Source organism: Sus scrofa, chromosome 6 (assembly GCF_000003025.6).
Source record: "Sus scrofa isolate TJ Tabasco breed Duroc chromosome 6, Sscrofa11.1, whole genome shotgun sequence".
NCBI lineage: Eukaryota > Metazoa > Chordata > Mammalia > Artiodactyla > Suidae > Sus > Sus scrofa.
Genome location: NC_010448.4, coordinates 156,172,162 through 156,192,895, shown reverse-complemented (window position 1 = coordinate 156,192,895; position 20,734 = coordinate 156,172,162). Strand labels below are relative to the sequence as shown.

At 39.5% G+C, this 20,734-nt stretch overlaps 1 long non-coding RNA gene across 2 annotated transcripts in view; it reads right to left on the bottom strand.

The window, feature by feature from the left end:
* LOC102158676 overlaps nucleotides 1–20,734 on the bottom strand; it is a 201,662-nt gene that overhangs the window by 130,008 nt on the left and 50,920 nt on the right. The gene's annotated exons all lie outside the window — the stretch shown is intronic.

Below are 20,734 nucleotides of genomic sequence, written 5' to 3'. Positions count from 1 at the left end.
TAGTGATTGAAATAGGAAATTATGAGGCATGCAAACACTAAATCAACAAAACAGACAAAGACCTACCCTCATGGTATTTACATTCCTATGACAGGAAAAAAGAAGCAAATAAACAAACAATCCATCTAATGTCAGATAAATACTATGAATAAAATGAAATCAGGATACCCTCAATAGGGCAGTCAAGAAAGACTTCTTGATTATAGGATACTTGGATAAGATCTGAATAAATTGAGGGAGTAAGACTGGTTGTACAGAGAATGATTATTCTTAAAAAAAGAGAGAGAAAGCCCCAAGTGCCAAGTCCATGGGAGAACATGCTTGATGTATTCAAGGAACAAGCGGATGAATGTGGCTAAAATGGAGCTAGTGGGGAGAGCGAGGGACAGACCGAGACAGGCCTTACAGAGCGTGGTCAAGACTTTGTGTTTATTCTACACATTTAGGGAAGCCACTGGAGGGGTTTAATCAAGACATTAATGATATGTATTCTTTTTTTTTTTCTTTTTACAGCTGCACCCATGGCATATGGAAGTTCCTGGGCTAGGGGTCAAAGTGTAGTGAAGCCTACGCTACAGCCACAGCAACACTGGATCTGAGCCACAACTGCGATGCAACCTATGCCACAACCTGCAGCAATGCCAGATCCTTAACCCACTGAGTGAGGCTAGAGATCAAACTCGCATCCTTACAGATATTATGCTGGCTTCTTAACCTGCTGAGCTACAATGGGAATACCTGTCTCCTATTTTAAAAGAATCCTTCTATCACTCTACTGAGAATAATAGACTTTACTGGCCACTAAGGAATCAGAAAGACGAATTACAAGATGTTTTCAACAGTTCAGGAGAGAGATGATGTTGGCTTGGGAGTAACAGCAGTAGGGTGGTTGGAAGTGGCCAGGTTCAGAAAATATTCTGAATGTAGAACATAATAGGATATGTTGAGGAATAGATGCAAAATGTAAAAAAGAGAGTCAAAGAGGAGGATCAAAGATCATTCCAACTATTCCGACCTGAGCAGTGGAACAAATTGCAATGCCATTCACAGACATGGAAAATGATAGGGGAAGAGGGAATTGAGAGTTTAGTTTTAGCATTTTTCACACAATACTATTATCAGTATATGTGCCCATCATTTCATGAGTTGATCAGCCATCAAAGTAAGAACCACAAATTCCCAAAAGCCCTGACACCCAGCCCAGGGTTTAACATGTGATAGCGTGATATTGTGATGTGAGAAATGTATGTTTCATCTTTGCCTGGTTACAGGCAGTTTCTTGAGTGATAGGGGCAAGAGGAGAATCATGTGTCATTCATAATTAGCACCTTTCTGCCTTGCCTGGGTTTAAGCTAATGGATAAGTGGTTGTTAGGGGCCCAAGACATGACAATAGGGTTGGAGTTTTCAACTCCATTCCCAGCCTCTAGGGAGAAGAAGGGGGCTGGAGACTCAAGTTAATCACTAAGGGCCAAACAGGCATAGGTAATGAAATCTCCATAAAAATCCCTAAATGGAGGGTTCAGAGAGCTTTCAGGTTGGTGAACAAGAGAGGTCCTGGGAGAGTGGTGTGCCTCAAGAGAACAAGGAAGCTCCAGGCACCCCAACCCCATACCTTGCTCCTAGCATCTCTTCCATCTGGCTGTTGCTGAGTTGCATCTTTTATAATCCTAGTAAGAGTAGGTAAAGCACTTTCCTGAGTTCTATGAGTTGTTCTAGCAAATAATCAAACCTGCGAAGGAGGGAATCTCTGAGAACCCCCAGCTTTGTAACCAACTCAGACAGAAATGTGAGCGACCTGGGCACCCGACACTTGTAACTGAAGTGGATACGGACACTAATTCTGGGTAGTGTCAGAACTGAACTGTAGGGCATCCAGTTGGTGTCTGAAGAGTTGGAGAACTAGTTGGTGTGGCAAAACCTCACACACATTTAGTGTCAGAAGAATTTGTGAATAAAAACACCAAAAATAGATAACCCGTGAAATTCACTGAATAATTCCTTATAATATAGTCTATTGAAAGACTGACTGTTTGCCAAGAATTTATTATGGATACGTTCTAAGTCACGGGACAAAACTTTATGTCCTACATGAGAGGTAATTTAAAAACACTATCAAAAGCTGCTTTTTACAGGACTTACAAAGTAAACAACTTCTGGCAAGGTTTATTTAAAAAGAGAGAAAGAAGGGATAAAAATAGATAAGGAATAAAAGTAAAATATTTATTGATACAGATTCTGAAAATCATAATAGAGCAACACCAATAATTTAAAAACTTAAATATTGAACTTCTTAGAAAAATATAACAAACAAAACTGACTGAGAAAAAAAAAACAATATTTCTTTAAAGTAATTTAATACAATAGATTTTAATTTTTTTTTTTTTTTTTTTGCTTTTGTCCTTTTAGGGCCACACCTGCGGCATATGGAGGTTCCCAGTCTAGGGGTTTAATCAGAGCTTTATTCACCGGCCTACACCACAGCCACAGCAATGCCAGATCCAAGCTGCATCTGCGACCTACACCACAGCTCACCGCAACACCAGATCCTGAACCCACTGAGCAATGCCAGGGATCAAACCTGCAACCTTATAGTTCCTAGTCAGATTTGTTTCCGCTGAGCCCTGACAGGAACTCTGAAAATTAATTATAATTAAATAAATAAACAAACAAGCTGGATCTATTTTATAGGTAACTTCTATCAAACTTTTAAGAAATAGATGAGCTGTCTCATAAAAATATTCCAGAGAATAGTAAAAAATGGAAAAGACCCCTAATTCATTTTTAAAGTAAAAACTTGATATAAAATCTAAATAAGGACTTATCAAAAAAGCAAAGTATAGATCATTCTCAATTATGAAGGAAGACAAATCATAAATATACAAAATATTATACAATGATTTCAGTGAGGCACTAAAAATATAGCATAGTGAATAAATGTTGGTGTATATGTATGTATATGTGTATATATGTACATCCACACATATATACATATAAAAACATATGTTAATTCCCATTTATAACTTCAAAAGAAATAAGTACTATTAAGAACATCTGTAAAACAGAAGGCCAGCAAACACATGAAAAAATGCTCAACATCACTGATTATAAGAGAAATGCAAATCAAAACTACCATGAGATACCACCTCACACCAGTCAGAATGGCCATCATTCATAAATCCACAAATAACAAGTGCTGGAGGGGCTGTGGAGAAAAGGCAACCCTCCTGCACTGTTGGTGGGAATGGAAACTGGTACAGCCACTGTGGAGAACAGTTTGGAGATCCTTAGAAAGCTATACATAGAACTTCCATATGACCCCGAAATCCCACTCTTGGGCATCTATCCGGACAAAACTCTACTTAAAAGAGACACATGCACCCGCATGTTCATTGCAGCCCTATTCATAATAGCCAGGACATGGAAACAACCCAAATGTCCATCAACAGATGATTGGATTCGGAAGAGGTGGTATATATACACAATGGAATACTACTCAGCCATAAAAAAGGATGACATCATGCCATTTGCAGCAACATGGATGGAACTAGAGAATCTCATCCTGAGTGAAATGAGCCAGAAAGACAAAGACAAATACCATATGATATCACTTATAACTGGAATCTAATATCCAGCACAAATGAACATCTCCTCAGAAAAGAAAATCATGGACTTGGAGAAAAGACTTGTGGCTGCCTGATGGGCGGGGGAGGGAGTGGGAGGGATCGGGAGCTTGGGGTTATCAAGACACAACTTAGAATAGATTTACAATGAGATCCTGCTGAGTAGCATTGAGAACTATGTCTAGATACTCATGTTGCAACAGAACAAAGGGTGGGGAAAAAAAATGTATACATGTAAGGATAACTTGATCCCCTTGCTGTACAGTGGGAAAATAAAATAAAATAATAAATAAATAAATAAATAAAAAGAATATCTGTAAAACAAACAGAAACTAAATAAACCTCATTTCTAATGGTAAACTTTTAGAAGTCACCATTTAAAAAACAAGATTTAGGCAAAAAATTATTTTAACCCATTTTTCTTCAAAACTGTGCTGGAGGTTCTCAGTACTTTGATAGATAAGGGGGAAAAAGGGATAGTTAGGAAGAAACAAACTAGTCCAAATTCACAAATAATGTACTTTTATACATAGAATGCCAAGACGGATCTTCAAAAAAAGTTCTAAATATCAGATCAAGATATATTATCCCTAAATTTCAGCCAAATGCAACTAGAAATATATATTTATATATTCATATAGATTTAAGTGCTACTTCAATAGCAATGAAAAACATACCTGCAAAGAAACAGAAAGATGCATGTAATATTTTTTAGAGAAAATTTTCAAACTTCATTAAAGGACACATAAGAATACTCAGATGAATTAAGAAATTCTATGTTCATGGGTTGAAAAAAATTCCACATAAAAATAGCTATTTTCACTCTAAGTAATCTATATCTTCAGAGTAAGAAACCTAACTATTATCAAAATCCAAACAAGAATTTTCAAACTTAACAAGCTGATCATAAAATTCATACAGAGTAATAAATGGCCAAAATAACAAACAAAATGGAAGAAGGAAAATAATAGAGTGGGACTCAGTTTGCTATATATAAAGGCTGGACAATATCTTGCTGAAATATGGTGGGGAAAGATTTCTTAGACAAAAAAAACTAACTGTTAATCAGAAGATTACAAAATTTCACTGCATTTAGATTTTGACAAATAATATCATAAAATGAAAAATCAAGCTAAAGACTCAAAATATAATCACAACAAATAACTGACCAATGATTATTATTCAGAATCTATAAATAGATCTTATATTTATAGAATTTATGGAATTAAGATAATCCAACAGAAAAACAGGCAAAGAATGTGAAATTTTTGTTCATAGGGAGCAAGGAAGCTGAATGACAGGCTTATAATAACTGACTCAAATATTATTTACTAGAATTCAGATTAACAAAACTAATAAGTGAATTAAAATCAGAAAAAATTAAAACAATTAGATAATTATTTAGAGCATTAAGATTTACAAAAATTAATAAATCTGGTAACACCTATTTTGGCAAGGATGTCAGGAAGAGAAATAGCCAAACCTCATTGTTAGGGTCATTAATTAATACCATCACTCTGGAAAGTTATTTGACAATATGTAGTTAAGTTAAAAACTCATATACCCTACAACTCAGCAATTCCACCTCTAGATTTTTATCCAAAAAAATAGAAACAACAAATACTTTATCTTACATATACCAAAAGAGACTAACTGTAGTTCATTGCACAACTTTTTGGAATTGTCAGAAAGTGGAATCTCAACTCTTTCTCAGTAGTGAGAATAGGGAGATGGATATAAACAGAGGAAGATTCATAGAACATAACTCAATAGAAATAATAATAATATCACCCACATGTTATAGGGTGAAGTGTATCCCCTCTAAATTCCTAGGTTGGATCCCCAACCCCCAGTACTCAGAATGAGACAGAATTTGGATACAGGGCCTTTAAAAAAAGTGGTCAATTTAGAATGAGGCTATTAGGATGGCTCTTAATCTAATCTGACTAGGGTTCCTATGGGACAGAATTTGTACACAAAAAGAGATACCAGAGATACGACTGCACAGAGAAAAGATCACGTGAGGAGACAGCAAGAGGACAGCCTTCTGCCTCAGAAGAAACCAAACCTGCAGGCACCTTGATCTTAGATTTCCAGTTTCCATAATAAACATCCTCTGTTTAAGCCATGCAGTCTGTGGTATTTTATTGTGGCAGTTCTAGCAAACTAATACACGATTCTATACACTAACTGCATTACCTCCTTAATCTTTACTACAGCTCGAGGTGGATTCTATTGCTCCCATGCTACATACGAGAAATTAAGACTCAAAGGCATTATGTAAAAGGCCCAAGTTCGTGTGCTTAACAGTGGACTCAGATTTTAAACCCAGGAAATCTGATGACAGAGTTCAGTTCCTAACATGATGTTAAATCACTTAAAATGGGTAAGCTAGATCAAATATATCTTCAGAGACAAATGCCTAAAGTGTAATGCCAAATGTGAAAAAGCGTAGCAAGAGGATACTTCCAATATGGCACCAATTATGATCATTTTAAAAACACAGAGAATAGAAGTTACACCTTTCAAAAGGAGGAGAAGCTGGGAGTTAACTGTTTCTTTTTTCCTTTTTTTAAATTTTATTAATTTTTTTTTAGAGAGAAAACTGAAGTAAATGCATCAAAAAGTTTATATCTGTTTAATCTTTGTCAGAGATAATAGGCATCTGCTAGATGGTTTTCTCTGCATAAAGTATTTCAGAATTTTGAAAATATTTTCTTTTTAAAAGCATAATACATTGGTTTAAACATCTTTCTTTGTGACTCAATCGGGCAGTAAACCCTTTGTCATAAAAGACAGTTCATTCTTTCTGTCTTGAGTATAAACAGTGTGTTTGTTTGTTTTGTAATTGAACTATTAAAAGGGCAGTTTTCTTTAACATATGTTGGTTGTCTTACAAAATAGTCTGGATCCTTTTACAAGTCAGGTTGCTGAGTTGATCATACAGTGAAAGACCAAAGGAAGTGATTAGAAACAGATGTGACATTTAAAAAGCTTCCACTGCAAAAAGCAGAAAAGAGACAAAGAGGGAACTGGGGCATAGTTGAAGGGCATAGTGTACTTCCACAGGCATCCCTCTGCCCTTTCTAAAGAGAAAGCTTGGCACCACCCACCATCCCAAATATACAGAGATCACTTTCTTCATCTAGGCAAGAAAAAACACTGATTCAGGAGCTGGTTTCTCTGAGATACTATTGAGAATCAAACCAGAATCAGTAGTTGGACTCTCATATTGCCTCTTTAGAAAGAAAAAAAAAAAGTATTGATGCAGGATTTATATGCTGGAAATCTCTACAGAACCTGAAATGCAATGGCAAAAAGAGAATCTTAAGAAACCACGGGGGGAGTTCCCATAAGGAAACTGACTAGGAACCATGAGGTTGCAGGTTGGATCCCTGGCATTTCTCAGTGGGTTAAGGACCTGGCATTGCCGTGAGCTGTGGTGTAGGTTGCAGACGCAGCTTGGATCTGGTGTTGCTGTGGCTCTGGTGTAGGCCAGCAGCTATAGCTTGGATTGGACCCCTAGCCTGGGAACCTCCATATGCTGTGGGAGTGGCCCTAGAAAAGGCCAAAAGACAAAAGAAAATTTAAAAATAAAAAAAATAAATAAAAAAGAAACCAGGGGGAGTTATGGAATTAACCGAGAAGACTAGTTTTTAGGACCCTGGTTTAAAAAAAAAAAAAAACCTGTAGGTGACTTTTCTCCTTTCCAAAGGAAACACCAAATACTACTCAGTGTTTTGGGGAAACAGTTCTCCACAAGTTTCTCCCATTTCTGCACTTCTTCTGAGGACAGGCACTGACAGCTCTTGTTCTGAATTAATTTATCAAAGATATTTATATAGTAAACAACCAGGGAAAATAGAGAGGGTGTCTCCCTTCAGAGCAGAGAGCAAGTTTGTTTACTGTCCAGTATAAAAGATAAAGCACCAGATTCCCCATCTGTGAAACAAGCTCACTCTCCACTGCACCCGCCTGGGTCATGCCTCAGCACCTCCAAGGGATTTGGAAGTCAAGGGGAGCCAATGAAAACAAAAAGTCATGCTGCTTGCTGTGCTGTAATAAAGTTCTTTGTCTCTGATCCAGGCATCTTGTGACTTTCGTCAGCCTCAAAAAACTGTGGCAGAGTAACCTGTATTCACTTACGAGTAAACTCTTAGAACCTGTGCAATCCTTAACAAGTATTACTTCTAAGGTTAACAGTTAAATATATCAAATTCAAATTCAACAAACATGTAGTGACCACTTACTACGTTGTCAGGCACTGCACTAAGTGAGCACTTGATATCTGTCATCTTATTTAAGCCTCCCACTGGCTATAGGAGGAAGTGAGGCACAGCCAGGTTATACAACCTTCTTAAAATTATGCAGTTCATGAGTAACAGCTTTAGGCTTCTAGTCCAGCCAGTCTGACTGGAACATCCACTCCTAATTATTTTCTATCCATGCACAACATTTTGCTATTAACAATAAAGAAACTGAGATTCTGAATGTTTAGGGCTTGCTCAAAGTCACAAATATCCACTTACATGAAGTTAGGACATCAACTCCAATATAAAATCAAAAGGCAATATTGATTATTAAGTTGCCTCCAAACATTTTGCATTAAAAATCATGATTTTTATAATCTTACAAAATCTGTTTTGTAATTCTTTTACTAAAAGCAAAAAAATACATTGTTGCAGATAAAATCAACTAAAAGATGCTAAAATTAGTGGACAGAAGTTTGATGAGAAATAGTATTTTTTTCTTTCTTTCTTTTTTTTCTTTTGTCTTTTTAGGGCCATATTCATGTCATATGGAGGTTCCCAGGCTAGGGGTCAAATCGGAGCTGTAGCTGCTGGCCTACACCACAGACACAGCAATGCCAGATCCTTAGCCTACTGAGCAAGGCCAGGGATTGAACCCAAGTCCTCATGGATACTAGTTGGGTTTGTTAACCTCTGAGCCACGAAATATACTTCGAGAAATAGGATTTCTATGGTTTAAAGTTATCTTCCCCAAGAAACTTATAAACTGCAAAGGGAAAAAATAGTAACTTTACAGTAGAGAAACCTGGAAGATAACCAACTTAACCCAGTGATGAAGGTGTGTTACCAGCAATAAGACAGCTGACATCATAAACTCCTTGATAGGATACATTGAGAAGGATACATCATTTTTTTTTTTTTTGTATTCTTGACAAAATAATGCACGTCTCATTCCAATCATGAGAAAACATCAGATATACCTAAATTGAGGGATATTCTACAAAATAGCTTACCAGTATTCCTCAAAAGTGTCAAGGTTATGAAAGCCAAGGAGGTCACTCAAAAGACTAAAAATAGAGTTTCCATAGTATCCAGCAATTCCACCCCTGGGCATATATCCAGACAAAGCCATAATTCAAAAAGATACATATACATGCACCCCAATTTTCATTGAAGAACTATTTTACAATAGCCAAGACATGGAAACAACCTAAATGTCCATCAAATATCTATGAGTGGATAGAGAAGATATTGTATACATATGCAATGGAATATTACTCCACCATTAAAAAGAATGAAATAATGCCATTTGCAGCAACACAGATGGATCTGGAGATTATCATACTAAGTGAAGTCAGACAGAAAAAGACAAATACTGTATGATTGCATTTATATGTGGAATATAAAATATGACACAAATGAACGTATCTACAAAACAGAAACAGACTCACAGACATAGAGAAGAGACTTGCAGTTGCCAAGGGGCAGGTGAGAGGGAGTGGGATGGACTCGGAGTTTGGGGCTAGTAGATGCAAACTATTATATATATAATGGACAAACAACAAGGTCTTACTGTATACTCAATGCTTCTATACTGTATATCCAATATATTCAATATTGACTGTAGGGAACCATATTCAATATCCTGTGATAAACCATAATGAAAAAGAATATGAATAATTCATAAATATATAAATGAATCATTTGCTATATAGCCGAAACTCATGTAAGCTTGTAAATTAACTACACATTAATAAAATTTTTTTAAAAAAGAAAAACCCTATCCAACCTCTTGAGATACAACATGATGAAAGATAAGATGAGAAAAAGAATGTATACATATGTGTGCCTGGGTCACTTTGCTGTACAGCAGAAATTGACACAACATTGTAAATCAACTAGACTTCAATTTAAAAAAGGGAAAACCCTCTGAGGCCAATACTACAAAGGCCAAATCAAACTCATTACTGAGCCAGGTGCAGCAGGTGTCCCGATTTTGAATGGAGGGACATCTAGCAGACTGGCTTTGAGGTCAAAACACCTTGATACAAATTCACTTCTGCCATGAATTAGTGCCACACACACACACACACACACACACACACATCTCCTAGTTATATAAACTTAGAAAGTCCAATTAAACAAAATGAAACACAATTTTTTTGTATTGCAAGTCTTAGAACCTTTCCTATGCTCAGGTCTGTTGTGAATCCAGACTAGAAGTTCTGTTATGCCTTTTCTTTTTTTAATTTCATCTGCCACCGGGCCTTGTCCCGAGGAGTTGCAAACACTTGGGGAACACTGAACTAGATGGTCTCTGGTGCTCCTCCCTCCCTGGCCCTGACCACCTACCATCATGGCCACTTTTTTCCTCCCTTTCCCATAGGTTTTGGTGTGTGGTGCGACACTGGTCAGTGCTTACAGAATTAATTGCCTTAGCAAAGGAATTTGGGGCTCACAAGGTAGCCTGTACTTCAGCTTAGGAAAAAAAGGAAAGGAAAGAAAAGAAGCCCAACGCCCCATGGGACAGCACAAGCTTGCCAGCTCTGCCAGTTGGCTTTGATTGTTTACAAAGGAAAAGCCAAACAAAGAAGGAGGTGGAATTTATTTCAGTAAACAGAATATTTCAAAGAGAAAGAAATAAATCTCCTCCAAGAGAGGCAGCCTCACTGCTGTTACAATCAGAAAACATTTGTAAACAACCACTTGGTTAAAGAAAACAACATGTTCAAACAACAGAACTGTGGGTTTCCTCTGGGCATTTGGAGTGTGTGTGTTCTGGGAGGAGGGCAGGGAAAGATGCATTTACATCTATGCTTAAGAGCGTTTGCTCTCTCAGGATTGGAGAGTAAAAGGTTTGTAAATGCAGTGCATTTAAACACTAAGGGATTTTACACCCTGTTGTGCCATCACTCTTCAGCTGGCCAATGAGGGAAAGAAGTCCCAGAGAAGTTGAGTGTCTTTCCTGAGAAACAGATTCCAGCTCTGTTTCCAACTCCCCCCAATCCTTTATGTCCAATGGACTTTTCCAGATATGCTGCCTCTTAAAGCATAGGAGCATTTTTAAGAGGTTTACAAAGCCACGACTGTAAATATATACTACCAGCAACAACAAAACAAACCAACATGGAAAATGGCAGAAGAGTTGAGTGTTGGTCGAGGTGAGGAATTAACATAATTGCACACCCAAATACAAAAAATCTAATCACATTGCTGGGAAATAATATAGACAACTTTAGTAAGAACACCCCTGCCTAACAACTAACATTGACTGAGGGCTCCGTGTGTCCCAAGCACTATTCTGAAGGACTTGTGCTCCATGCAGTCAATCTTAACAGTTACTCTCTCTGCATGAAACGCAGCAGCATCACCATTTTTACACGAGAGAACTGAGGTTCAGGAGGTCTAATAAGTGATGACTGAGGTTATTATTAAGAAGTAAGCATGTTGGGCATTGGGCCCCAGATCTGTCTGGTTCTGAAGCCCTGGGTTATTCTGCTGTATCAGAAGGAATGACGGGAAGCCACTGCATATTACAATGTAGAAGTCAACTTTGGCACATAGAAAGAAAATGCTCATTCCTTTAGTGTCCAGCAGGAGTCAGTCACTGCAGTCTGTGCTGAGGATCAAGCAGTGAATGAGACCCTGCCTGGTCACTCAAGGTAACAAATGGGGAGGGTGAGGAAGATCAGTAAGTAGGCTGATCTGGGCATTGGATGGGGCAGGGGGGTGGGGGGGTGCATTATACTCAACCAATCAGGGCTTCCTGGAAGGGTACTTGGAATTGACAGCATTTGAGGTGATCCATGAAAAAGGAAAAGGGTCCTTAAAGGGGAATCAGAAAGAAAATACTATTCTAGACACAACCAGAAGATTGGAGTGCAATGGGGATGTGTGGGGGAAACGTATTCCCTGGACCATGGCTGGGGCATGCCTGTATCAAGAGGTAGAGGGAGATGAATTTGAAAAACCTGGGGATCTTGAACTTCAGGCTAAGCAGCCTGAGCTTCATGTTGTAGGCAATGAGGATGGGATGGAGTGGGTTCAGTTTTAAAAATGTGACAATAAAATGACCCAAATGCAATAGGAATTAGCCTGTGGGGAACCAGGTTAACAGAGGACAGTCTTTTCTAGTCAGATCTATGTTGGAATTCCAGCTCCATTACCCTCTAGCTGTGTGACTTTCAATAAGTTCCTAACCTCTCTGAGCCTCAACTTCCTCATTTGTAAAATGGGTATAAGAATCTCTAGCTCACAAGGTTGTTGTGAGGGTTAAAGAAGGATCCACACAAAATGTTTTTGAAAGTGCCTTACACATGTGAGCTATTATTCACATGGTGGGTCCTGATTTACATAATGTTTAGTTTGTCAGTGGTTTGGGGTAATCAATGCCAACATCTTTTTTCTTTCAAAAATTGCCCCCTGGCTTTTGTACATGAAGATTTCATGGTATAATAGAAAGGACCACTAGTTTTAGAGACAGGCAGGCTGTTTCTGATTCTGACTCCCCAGCTTGTTGGCAGAGCCTAAAATTGAACTTCTTTAGGCCAATTATGACCCCTCTCTGAGATATGGGTCCTCTTTCAGCACATCAGGTAGCACAGAGTTGATTCTCAACAGATATTGGTGCCCTTCTCTTCCTTTCTAGACCTGCAATTTCCTGTGATGCGAGCAAGTCACTTAATTTCTCTGACCCTCAGGTTTCTCCTTAGGAAAATGGGATTAATAATCTGCACTGAGTACTTCATGGGATTATTCTGAAGACCAAATAGCAGATGGAATAATGCAGACCAAGACTTTATAAACTGAATCTCTTTGCAAACCTATGGAGTCATTATTATAAATTCATCCAATATTCAAATGGTTTCATTGAAATTTTGAGCCATGAAGCAAAATGGAGTCAGTACTTGGATTGGCCACATGAGCTCCAAGGACGAATAATACAGAAACTTTCAACTCCTGGCCCGATAAGAGTGAAATATGTTTTACCTTTATCAGCCTATTTATTCCTACATGATATAAAAGGAGGCCAATTAAATCCACATAATTCTGTTTTCTTCCACCCATCAATTTCACCTTTTTCTCTTCCTCTCCCAAGTAATATTCACCTCTACCCTTCTCTCACCATGGTGAGGTCTTACACCTGTGATGATCATAAAACACACAATACACGTTGGAAAAAATCACCCTAAAACACAGAAAACACACATAAAATATACACACACACACACTGTTACACACACACCCAGAGGCACATCAGCACAACCTCCCCAACAACATCCTTAAGAAAGAAAGAACCAATCAGGAAGAGCTGCTTTGATGGAGTCACTGGGCAACCTTGATGACTGGCCATGAACACTTCTTGATTCCTTTCCACATGCTCTGCACATAAAGCCACACAGGCTTAGCCTGGAATCAGCCTTGAATGGACATTCAGAACCTAAATGCCCTTTAATTAAACAAGTACCGAGTATTTTTTCCAAGGGCTGCAAGAGTTCCGGACCAGAGGGGACGTCCCTTGAGTTTCTTTTTCTGTCATTGGGAAATGGAACTGTCACCCACCAGATCACCCATGGGTGTGTAATATCCTGATTTGGAAATGGTGTATTTTGGGTTTTATTTTTACTTGTCCTCCTTTGGGATCAGTGTGAAAGACAAAGGTCTGGGCTGTGATGGGAAAAGAAAACACTAGACTTGAAGTGGAACTTCCAGAATTCAAATACTTTCTGTTTTCCATGTAAGCTATGTCCTGTGTGGGTCACTTCTCACGGAATATGAGGTAATAATACCCACCTCCAGGATTGCTGGAAAGCTCGATAGAGGCATTCCAGAAATAAAGGAGCCTGTATTGAGTCAACATGAGTTGTTATCACTCTAAAGGGCACTGAATAAGCGTTGGAGGACACAGGGCCTGAATCCCAGCTCTGCCACCAAGTAGCTAGGTTGACCTTCACAAATTACTGACCTCTTGGAGATTCATTTTCCTCACATCATTCGAGAAATATTCACGAAACCTCTCTTCTGAGGCAGGTACAAGGAATCATTTTGTAAAGTGTTAGTCAAACATAAGGGATAAACATTAGGTTGTTGACTAATTACTACTGGTTCATTATATGGACATAAAATTTCATCATTTCAGTGTGGTATCTTCCCCTATGATCTACATTTCTAGCTTATATTATTCTCTGAGAGTTACCTTCTAATTTATATTTTCCCATGTTCTGAATATTAAATATTTTAAATTTCTACTTGACTATTTTAATATAGCTATATTGAGTCAGCTGCTGAAAATACTTCATAGGATGATATATGATAATGATATTAAAAAAATAATAGTAGAGGGAAATCCTCCAGGATTGACATTCACTGATTTTGCCTGCATTTTTTCCAAGTAAATCTGAAGTAATCTCTGATTACCCAACCTTACATCTTCCCTAATGGGAGGATTAAAATGGAGAAACTTGCTTTTATAAGATTAGATAATGCTTTAAAAAAAGGAGATACTCTGGAAAGGCTGCTTTAATTCATATATATTATAAAGAAAAATATCAGCAATTTTTCTTATTAACTAGTCCTGAACATGGGAGAAAAGCACTGAAATCAAAGTGTATTCTCTTTGGACACTATGGAATTGGTGGTCACTCCTGCAAGGAAAGAGCTTGAGGGAGAAGGGGAAAGAGGAGGGCATGACTGGCCAAAGGCACTTGTTTTTTTTATGAACACCTACTATGCATCAGACACTATGCTAAGTATCTCACAGCTGCCGACACATTAAATCTCTACATGCATGTAAGGGAGGTGACACCATCCCTGTTCACAACTGTCCAAGCCCATATGGCCATGAATTTAAGACCCCAATTTTTCTGACCAAATTTGCACAATCTTTCCACTCCACTGTGCTGATCCCCTTCCTAACTTTGCCAATTATTAATTAACGCTGCCCTGGAAACAGCCTCTTCCACTGTCCTAGGATGCCCCTGAAATGTAGATGAGCCTAATAAGAACACAGTACACCCAACATACATTCTCTTTCTTTCCCGTCTGACTCCCGGTCCATAGCTGTTCCACAATGGCCACATAAAGGGCAGAGCAGGCTTAATAAAGGACCAGCCTGAGTCTCAGTGTATGCTGCATCCAGGTTGAGGAAGAGAAAGTTTCTAGTTGTTCTTAGGAGGAATCACTTGTATTATGTGAAACAACTCAGGCGCACAGAACTTTATCATCAAGGCACTAGTTGAAGCCCAGGCTCTATAGTAGCACTTTCTGCAATGAGGGAGATGTTCTATATCTGTGCTGCCCAGTAAGGTAGCCACCAGCCATGTGCAGCAACTGAACCCTTGAAAGGTGGCTAGTGAAACTGAGCAACAGTTTAAATTTAAGTGATCACATGTAACTAGTGGCTGCTGAGCTGCACAGCATAGCTCTCTTGCTGCCTAGCTGTGTGACCTGAATAAATTGCTTCATTTCTCTGAGACTGAGATCGCTCATCTGCTCATGATCCTTCCACCTCACAACTTTGTTGGACTGATAAGGTGAGAAAAGAACCACACGAGCGCCTAGCACAAAACCTTGCACTTTACAAGTACTCAAGAGACTTTAGTTGAATCTGAAAATGTGAATCTCATAACAGTCCAAGAGAAATGCATGTTAAAAGTCTAAGCCTAGATTTTTCTCCAGAATTGATTCCTTATGATTGCTTTGTTCATCCAAACCTCATTTGCCTGCCAAGAGTGACCTCTGAGAAAATGAGAGCTGAAGACAGCCACGCTAGTTCTAGGACTGTGGGCACCACCCACCTCTGACTGTCCTGCACCCCCCTGGAGTTCTAGCATGTCATTTTCTCCAGGTGGTAATGACGGCAGTAGCCAAAAGCAGGGAAAAGTACTGTTCAGCTGATAACATAGAAAGTTTCACCAAAAACTTCTCTCGTACTCCTCCACTTTTTAAATACGTTGTTTTCAGGAAAATTTGTCCATCTGGTTCTGATTCATTTGCACTCAGCTCATCAGAGGGCGGTGTTGTAATACCCAATTGACTGGTGAAAAGTTCCAATTCACATGTCTCCCAGCGTCCTCCCTTAGAAACAGGAGAATGGGTTTGGCCAGCAATGGACAAAGCGCACTCAAGATGGGGCAGAGGGCACGAGATGATAGTCCCAGGTCTGCTGCAAGCCCTTGGTATGTAAGCACATCGCTCACATCTGGGGCCCGGGTATCCCCTCCTGGGAGATGAAGGTTTCAACTGAGCAGAAACTCAGTTCTATAATAACAATAGGTCTTGGGTATGGAAAACCCCAGTGTTTTTATAAAGAGCACTGTGATCACTAGGAACTCACACCAAATTGGATGGTTTGATGAAAGAAGTAGAGAAGGTTGACAAAAAAAAAGAAATGTGGTCACCAGAAGTTTTCATGAATTCAGAAAAAGTCAAATAATCCTGGACTAGCCTTGTTCTTTAGCTGATAAAAATCACCAGATCACTAACCAGGCCTGCTATTTGAACTCCACATTGAATAAAGTTTTCTGGGATGAACTGATGGATAAGAGACAGCAATGATGACTGAATGATAGTTTGGTTTAAGTGGCAAATTCTGGACTTAAATGTTAGTTTGAAACCAGAAACCTGCTCCCTTTGAAATAAACTATGTTGTCCAGCACTGATTACAAGACCTAGCATGACTGGTATTCAATCCAAGATGAAGATGCTATGGAATGGGTTACTCTATTGACTAGAAGTTGAGTTGATGACCACATGGTCCCTTTTGTGTCAAGAGCCAGTGCAGGATTCCCTAGGTAGCCATTCCAGCCAGAGTTCTTGTGATTCCAATCTCCTCAAGTCCTGAGAAATTACCTACAAAACTCATCAACTGCCCACATAAACCACTCCTGAGATGAATTATCAAAGCTCTGGTTTCAGTAATTCTTCCAAGATAACAACTCACAAGTTATATCCCCTGATGGTATTTTCTTCTGACATCCTATCTCACATATACAACGGCCTCCTTAATGTCCTCATTTGGATGTCTTGCTGGCATCTCTAACTAAATATATCCAAAATAAAGCTTAACAGTCTTCTCCCACAACTGTTCCCCCATTCAATGTTCTCCGCCTCAGTAAAGAGCAATACCATCTACTCAGCAGATGGAGGAGACACTGGTTCAAGAGCCACCAAGTTCTGCAACTGCAAGTCTCTCAGCATTTTGCTGAACTTCTTGTGAACCTTGATGGTTAGAACATTTTGAGCTGAATAGAACCTAGCTCTGCCTCCTTATCTCTTTGGACTCATTGGGCCTGCCAATAGTTAAGACATTATCTTCTGGGGGAATAGGGTTATTGATTCAAGTCACTTCTAGAATAGGCATTTCTCACTAGACTGTGGTGCCTAGAGAAGGGAGGGAGCACACTGGGACCGTTCCACAATCCTAGCACAAAGCACAAAGGAGGTATGACAAAGGGAAAGTTGGAGACCCTGTTCTGTAAGACCCTGTCCTTACTCCCGCCATTTCCTTTTTTTTTTTTTTTTTTGGTTTTTAGGGCCATACCCGCAGCTTATGGAAGTTCCCAGGCTAAGGGTCATATCAGAGCTGAGGCTGCAGGCCTACACCACAGCCACAGCAACGCAGGAAGGATCCAAGCTGCGACTGCAACCTACACCCAGCTCATGGCAATGCCAGTGACCCACCAAGCCGGATGGATACTAGTCAGATTCATTGCCACTGCACTACAATGGGAACTCCTCCTGTCATTTTCAAATACCTTCACTTTAGCATTATCACACAAGCTATAATTATCTACATTAATATTTCTTCACTAGACATAAGCTTCATCTTATGTGTTCACCTTTGCTGTCTTAGCACTAAACACATAGCCTGGCACTTAGGAAGTGTAGAAAGGATACATCAAGAATGAAGATGCGATTAAATGAATTAATGAATGAAAATAAAGAAATAAAGGAACCAATGAGGTATTCCGTCCACCAGGCAGCCCTGGCAAGCCCTGAATGTGCTGCATCGAGCAGAGGTCTGATAACATGTACTTACTTTCTTCACCTCCAGCCAGGAAGGCCTCTGGATGGATGAAAGTTTCAGGAAGAGCTTAATGTTCAGTGGAAATTCCTCGCCAACAATCAACACCCAGCCTGACTTTCATGATTATCTTTCTCCTCTCCCTCACTTTAAAGTCATTTGCACTGCATTTTCCTCCTCCCAGCTTACCCATTATTATGATAATGACTTCAAACACCAAGCGTGGCTATTCAGGGCACTGTGAAAATGTGTTTTTCCCATCAGTCCTGATGAAATAGTTTCCACTGTCTGTTTCCCTTGCAGATAGCAATCAAAGTCCGGGCGCAACAATAAAAAAATTCTTTTAAAAAGTCTAAACTCTTGTCCAATATAGAATCTAAAACATGTCCTTGGAAAGCAACACCCAAGGGAATTGAATCACAAATGCTCTTCACTTGGCCCACCCCACTGCTGTTAAATAAAGAGTATCTGGAATGATCTGTTTCTGGGAGCTGATTTCCTATTCTTCCTCCTTCGTCTTCCCAGAAGGCCAAAATAAGAGGGCTTTGAAGAATGTTATTCCCCTAAGACCTCCACTGGGATCTCCAAGGTCTCACACTAGCCTTTAAATCTCACTGTCCTCTTTTTACTACCTCCCCTGGCTATCGTCCCTATATACTGCACCATTGTCCGAGCTCTTCTCTTTCTCAGATTGGTTGCCTTTGCATCACCAGATCAAGTCCTATCACTTACTAGTTACCCTGGACAACCATTCATCTCCTGGCCTCAGTGTTCCCATTGATAAAACAGAAGTACTCACCTGTGTTTTGTATGATAGTTTTGAGGTTAAATTACATAATAGAGCAAACACGACATGGTAATTGGTCCTGAACTGGTTGGTGGACCATAGATTCTCCTCCTACTTGTCAGTCGCTCTCTTTTCTGAACTTTTGTAGCACCAGTACCATGCAACATAGAATTCACAGCCAGAATGGCCTTTACAGAGGGTCATCTGAAAATTCCATTTCAAATGCCTAGTATTCACACACATACACACAACACACACACGACACATATACCATACTGCACATACACCACACACACACACACACACACACACCCTAAGTTGGGTATTTGAACAAGTTCCATTTCGAATTCAAGGATAGCGTGTCTTCCCTGCCCTTTTCTTCTCTTGTGATTTGGCCTTTGTAACTAGGAAAACTGCTCTGGTTCTCAGCCCAAAGAGGTTATGAGGAAACAATGTGGGAAACATAAGGAAAAGGGATGTGCTATTTTCTAAAGCCTTTTGTTCTTTGGTGAGTTTAGACCCTATTTCCCATGCTCACTGGTGATGGTCATTAGCAAGTAACTCATAAGTAATTGTATAGAGAGAACATTCTCTATCAGACACCATGTTGGTGCATCACTTACGGGATGCATTTAACCCTTACAACACACCCACACAGCTACAGCTATTAAGTAATCATGTTGCAGAGAGAGCAGGCATCCACAATATTTTCCACTGCCAGGGATTCATCCAACACCAGGACTCCCAATTTCAGCTCTGATCACTAGCAGTTAGACGAGCAATTGTATCTCAGGCTGGGAGGGACCAATGATTAATCAGCCAAAGGGCACCATGGGTATCAGTCTTACTGACGTAAATGATCTAAAAAAAAGTAACAGGTGGAGCTACAGGGATTGAGGGCTATGGAGGTCTTTGCCATTTCGTCATATTGCTAATGCTTGGTATCTCTCAGAAGCCTGTAGTCATTCCAGAACCCGTGGGATGCCTGGTGCTCTGGGCTCCTGACTATCATCCGTAAATAGAATTTTGTTCCTCAGAATGCAAAGCAATTTCTGTAGAGACCAAGCCAGATGTCCTCTTCTTGCTTAACATAGGTCATTAGGTTGACAGAAAGTTTAGGCTTCTGATGGCAAAGGGACAGGACTAATAATCCCATGGGGTTGTGTAGTTATACACAACTAGGGTAGGATCTAACCATTCTGGTCCAGGAATTTACAGAGGCACTTGGTTCCAATAAGCCAGCAACTAGAATTTCAGTATACCATTTAAGGAGAGAGCTGCCTTCTTTGGGACAACTTACCCATGTAGATAATATCAAAAACTACACTTCTCCCTTTAAATAACCTATACAAAGCACAGGTATCCAAACATATATGGAATTTCTGAAGTTCCAAGCCGGTATAAGACTTTGAAAGAACTGGCTCTTGATAGGGTCAGCATTTTCTATTCCTTGTTCATCTCAATGCTGGGTCAGATACCCTATGATCAACTTCCTCCTTTCCATTCACATGGAAAGCCTGTTTCACATGGCTTCTGTGATCATTAGTCACTCACGATAACCTTGAAGGGTTATCATTTGTGTTTCCCAGATGTGGAAACTATGGGTCAGACAGGATAAATAACTTACCAAATGCCCCACGGCCCACAATGGCCCAGACAGAAATACATGATTGTCTGGTGTTCACACCACTGCCCCCCAAGCCAGCCCAGACTCCCATCTGCAACTTGGTACCAATAAACATTCTGAAGGCTCTCTGTTCTGGGTGAGCAGAAGAAGCAAGGGGGTCCCTTTTAGACATTGCTAGACTCCATTTCTTCCCACATGCTGATCCCAGCTTTGGTTCAATTCCAAGTTATCTTTAAGTCTCGGCTCAATGCCACTTTCTGGAGGTGGTCTTCCCTGACACCTCTAAGTTTGGATTTCTACTGTTCTGTGTTCCCACAGCATCTTATTCTTCCTATTTAACAATACTCTTAACACTTATAATAACTTTTTCAATTGTTATTTCCTTTGTCTAATCTCTAAATTCCATGATGGCAGGAACCATATT